We start from the raw sequence: 6136 nt of genomic DNA on the forward strand, positions 1-6136 counted from the left end.
GTATAAAAGTAAAAGTAATGTAAGGGGGAAAAAGCCATTAAGGACAAAAGCCATTGAAAATGATGTATCTTAGTATAATGTAAATATATTAAAGAACCATATATGTGTACTATTGAGCATTAACATGTGTTTCAGAGAGCAGGAGATATGATGACTAGTTGCCTATAAGTATTGTAATGGTGCAAAAAGTCAAACTTCATGTTCATGTTATCATTTATCCTAACCTTTATTGGAATGTACATCCAAGTTTAGTTGCAGGAATCTGAGGGAACGGATGTAAGAACAAAACTGGACAAGAACATCTGAAACAACCACAACCAAATTCACTCGATCCGGATGGAGCAATTTAACTGGATAGTTTTTATTTAAAGGCTGAAATGAAATAGAGTAACGAGGCTGTTTTTAAAATGTAAGGAGTAAAAAGTACAGATAATTGTGTGAAAATGTAAGGAGTAAAAGTAAAAAGTCGCCTGAAAAATAATTACTCCAGTGAAGTATAGATAACCAAAATTTCTACTTAAGTAAGGTAACAAAGTATTTGTACTTCGTTACTTGACACCTCTGCTTAGGATCATGCAAAAAGCATAAAAGTGCTGTAAATACACATCGAATTACTTTGAGTTACTAGCCTTTAGTTAGTGTTCAGTAAAGCCTTTAGTTAGTTAGCGATCGTTCTGCCATTGCCATGTTCCTGCGCTATAAAGACGTCCAGTGCAGGAAGTGCAGGGAAGAAATGCTAAATACAACAGGCATCTGAAAAATGCTTGAAAAATAATGAAGTTAAATAAATCATGTGATAACACATGGGTACCTCTGTGGTCAAGTGTGGTCTAATACAGGTAAGGCTTCGACAACCAACGTCATCATCAGCATACACTTAATGCCAGAGATGGTAGTAACGAGTTACATTTACTCCGTTACATTTACTTGAGTAAGTTTTGGGAAATGTTGTACTTTTAGGAGTAGTTTTGAATCACTATACTTTTTACTTTTACTTGAGTAGATTTGTGAAGAAGAAACTGTTCCTCTTACTCCGCTACATTAGGCTACGTTGAGCTGTTACTTTTCTTTTATCCCTTTTATCCGCGTACACGTCAATCTCATGACATCACTGAGTGATTCTTTGGGAAAATTTTTTATTTTTGCATGTTTTGTCACATTTACACAGACTCAAACACACACAGAGTTTCTATGAGTTCATGTTTGTTCTAGTTCTGCCTGGTTAAAAAACAAAAGTATGAAGGCTTGAAATTTTTTATATATAATATAATATAATATAATTTGCCTGAATATGATTATTTTGTACTTTTGTCTGTTTAAATGGTTGTGTTAAAAAAATTAATCAGATGTTACTCAACAGTTACTCAGTACTTGAGTAGTTTTTTACTTTTTCAAGTACTTTTTTACTTTTACTCAAGTAATTATTTGGATGACTACTTTTTACTTCTACTTGAGTCATATTATTCTGAAGTAACAGTACTTTTACTTGAGTACAATTTTTGTCTACTCTATCCACCTCTGGTTAATAATAAATACACTCAAGATTGGTCTTCAAGGTTTCACCAAAGTCCCTGTACATGGTTAGACTTCAGAATCGTAGGCCGTTTTCGAATTTGCATACTGTACTACAAGTATACACTGATTTGGGCAAAGTGTAGTAAGTAGTATGCTGTATGTGAACAGAAGGAAATCTGCAGTGTGCGAAAAATACCCGGATGTTGTACTGATCTGGAAAAAAATCCGCAGCATGCTTCAAACCAGCTACCTTGCCTACGATATCCCAGAATGCAATGCGGCCTCGGCCGGGCAGCGCTTTTTTCTTTGATTGTTCAAAACTTTATTGAGAAAACAGCTGCAATCGGACAGTGATGTGATGTGAAGGCAGAAAGGACTAATTGCACTGTGGAGAGGGAGAAGGAGGAATATAAATGTAAGTAACTTTAATATATAACCTTTTTAATTCAATTTAGTGTAAGGACAACGATTAAAAATTGTGGGTTTTTAATAGTATGTTAGGTTTTTGTTAGTTATCTTAGCGTGCTTTCTACGTAAATAAAAGTGAACTAAGTGTTATGACAACGTTATATATCGGTAGTTCGTTGTATTTTCATGAAATAACTTTCATTGCTGTGTTTTGACAGAGAATTTGTCCGGGAGCTGAAATAAATAGATGCAGAGAGAGGGTTTGAACAAGGAGGAGAAGATGGAGAGAGAGCTACTCGACAGAGAGGAGAAGATAAATAAAATAAAATTAACTTCAATAGACTGATATGTTCATTTCAATACATTTATTAAAATCCATTTCCATCCCTTATGTCATTTCATCAATGAATTTGGTTTTACTGCTATTTCAACATTTAAGATAAGATAATCCTTTATTAGTCCCACATCGGGGAAATTTGCAAAATATGGCCCGACTGGAATCGAACCCCCGTTCGCTGTACGAAAGTCACTAATCAACCCATTGAGCTATAAGATATACAGCTCTGTACAGCTTCACTTTATATTCAGACAAACTAACGTGACAGCTACAACAATTAGATTTCATGATTTAAATGATTTATTTCAGCCGGCGACAATTCTCCACAGGGCTGCAGGTTTCTCCCCGGGACGAGGCCGTGGGTTGACCCGGCGATCGCGTCTGTTCTCCGGCCGTGAGCTGCTGATGCGGCCGGACCGGCGGCTCTTTTGATCCCCGAAACATCGGATCAAATTTCTACGCCTTACTTTTACGCCTGAATGTTAAAAGATGTTAAAACGTAATAAAGTGGCATATTAACAGCGCTACAGCTGGAATTACAACAGCTTCTAGTCCAGTGTTTCTCAATCCTGGTCCTCCTGCATGTTTTAGATGTTTCCCTGCTTCAGCGCACCGTGATAAAAGTAAGTGTGTCATCAACAGAGTTGTGCAGACCTTGGTGACAGCTAATTAGGACCTTTAATTAGAATCAGGTGTGTTGGTGCAGGGAAACATCTAAAACATGCAGGACAGGGAACACGAGGACCAGGATTGAGAAACACTCTAGTCTGCTTTTAAATCTCATCTTTCGCTGACGTTTTGGTGCGAGATGCATTCTGGGATACACTGTAGCACACTGCTGTGTGAACGGTCTGCTGGACCAGCGTACTGAATCCTTCATTCAGTAGGCAGTATTCAGTGCATACTTTGCAGTATGTAGCATATAGTGCGGTAGTGTCTGAATTCGAAAACGGCCATATTCTGGAGGCTCGACCTTGTTTGCTGTTTACCTGAAGGGTGACGGAGGCCACGCCCGTTCCGGTCCCACCTGGAGAAGGCCCCGCCCCCGGTGCTCGTCACCTGTCAGGAGAGATTTCCTGTTTCAATCACTTCATTCTGACTTTAACTTTCAATTAATTTCATAACTTTCGTATTGTGTGGGAGTTTGGGGCTCGACGTATAAGACAACAGTAAATGCTATAGTCCTCTTACAAAAACGAGCCATACGTATTATTAATAAGGTGGGATATTATGAACATACAAATCCATTGTTTATAAAATCCCATGTTATGAAATTTTATGATTTGGTTTATTATAAAATAATGCAAATAATGTATAAAGTTAGATTAAAGTTACTCCCTGTCTGTGTACAACGGTTTTTCTCAATACATGAGTCAAAATATAATTTGCGTGATGTTTGTAAATTTGTTATACAAAAAGCTAGAAAAGAGACTAAAAGTAGATGTATATCTGTTGTGGGTGTTAAATTATGGACGCTAACCTAGATTTACAAATGTGCAGCTAATTTTCAGTTTACAAAAAAAAGATTTGTAGAGCAATCTTTCAAAGCTACAAAGGTTAATATTTATTTGTTTTTGTTTGCTGCTGTTCTTTGATATATATATATAAAATGTCTTTACTATTATATATGTAAACCTTATTGCTCCTCCTTTTCTGGTTTTTCTGGTTTAGTTTTGCTATTATTTGTTTGTATGTAGGACAGGCATTAATATAAGTACTATGCTTCTGTCTATTAACGGTATGCCAATATAATCCACATAAACACAAACAAATAACCTTAAACAAAGTGAAAAGTGTCTGAATATTTGAATATATATATAATATATATAATTTTAGAGTGACCTCATTGATGACGTGTTATGAAGTTGAGCAGCTTGTGTATCAAAGAGAACAAATATATAATGAGAAAAACACATGGGTCTTGCACGAACATGTATTATTACCAACAAAGTAAGAGAGGTTACTTTTAAAATACTTCATAGACGCTATCCAGTCAAGACCGATCTTATTAAATATAAGATAAACATTGACACACTCTGTTCTTTTTGTGGTAATCTGGATGAAACTGTATCTCACTTATTCTGGAACTGCACATGTACCCATGTTGTCTGGATGGACCTTAATAATTTTATAAATGCTAAGGTTGATTCTTTCTTTAAGTTGAGCATTCAACATGTACTACTGTATTTGGTGTATCAAAAAATGATATGACAAGCCCAGACAAAGTATATTAATCAACCTTCTCTTAAACCACAAAGCGGTTAAAACGAGAAGCCTATGTGAAAAATATGATATTTCCTGATGTTTTTGTTTTTATTTATTTTTCCTCCTTAAACTTCAAGCCTTCTATTTTATTTTGATATATAATTTACTGTTATAATTGGTAACTGCATTTTATCCTGAAGTTTTGTACCTTTTCTGTATGTATCTGTCAATAAAAAAAAAATCAAGTAAAGAGTTGCACCAAACCACAGCTGACAACGAAAAGAGACACATATAGAGACACAATTAATAAACGCAGGTCCCAAATAAACGCCTGTTGATTTAAGCCAGGGGTAGGCAACCCTGGTCCTCGAGTGCCACTGTCCTGCATGTCTTAGATGCTACCCTGCTTTCAGCACATCGTGATAAAAGTACCTGTGTCATCAACAGAATTGTGCAGCCCTGGATGACAAGCTGATGACGATGATTAATTAGAATCAGGTGTGTTAAAGCAGGGTAGCATCTAACTCTGACATGCAGGACAGTGGCACTCGAGGACCAGGGTTGCCTACCCCTGATTTAAGCAAATAAACCCCCATTCCTTTTGGTGTTTTACGCAGTACTGGAGTTGAGGGGGGATGGCACCCCCCCCCCTGAAATAAAAACGGTCCAAATCACCCACCCTGTAAAACTGCCATCCCCACTTTCCATCCCTTATGTCAGTGTTTCTCAATCCTGGTCCTCGAGTACCACTGTCCTGCATGTTTTAGATGTTTCCCTGCTTCAGCACACCGTGATAAAAGTACCTGTGTCATCAACAGAGTTGGGCAGACCTTGGTGACAAGCTAATGAGGACCTTTAATTAGAATCAGGTGTGTTGGTGCAGGGAAACATCTAAAACATGCAGGACAGTGGTACTCGAGGACCAGGATTGAGAAACACTGCCTTATGTCATTTCATCAATGAATGTGGTTTTACTGCTATTTCAACATTTAGAGTCATCACCAGAAAAATAACACCAGAAAAATAACTTATTTGACAATTTTCACCTGTTTCAAGTAAATTTTCACTTTAAATAAGTAGGAAAATCTGCCACTGGGACAAGATTTATCTTATTACAAGCAAAAAAATATTGTTCCACTTGCAGATTTTTCTACTTATTTTAAGTGAAAATCTACTTGAAACAGGTGAAAATTGTTGTTTTTTCCAGTGATGAGTCTTGTTTTAAGTGTAATGAGATGTTTTTACTAAAATGAGACATTTTAACTAGAAATAAGACAAATATTCTTGTTAACATTTTGAGTTTTTGCAGTGATCCATTTTACTTATCCTGTGAAGGACAGAGTCATATTGATAAGTTCAGAAAAGTGTTTTTTATTGTTGTGTTTTGATGTATTAGATGTAAGCCCAGTGGATATTTAAAGCTTACAGAAGGCTGCATTTAACTGCTGCTATGTCATTCCTGCAGTATTTCTGCAGGTGTTTTGGTCACTGCTATTACTTGTAATATATTATATTATTTGTAATCAGCACAAATTATCTGTCCCCATATGATAAAATCCACCATCCCCTCTGATGTTTTTTTACAACTCGAGTACTGGACACAATTAATAAACACAGGTCCCAAATAAACGCCCATCTGGTGTTTTACCGTATTTACATTTAATTAGTATA

Source organism: Cololabis saira, chromosome 21 (assembly GCF_033807715.1).
Source record: "Cololabis saira isolate AMF1-May2022 chromosome 21, fColSai1.1, whole genome shotgun sequence".
Taxonomy (NCBI): Eukaryota; Metazoa; Chordata; class Actinopteri; order Beloniformes; family Belonidae; genus Cololabis; species Cololabis saira.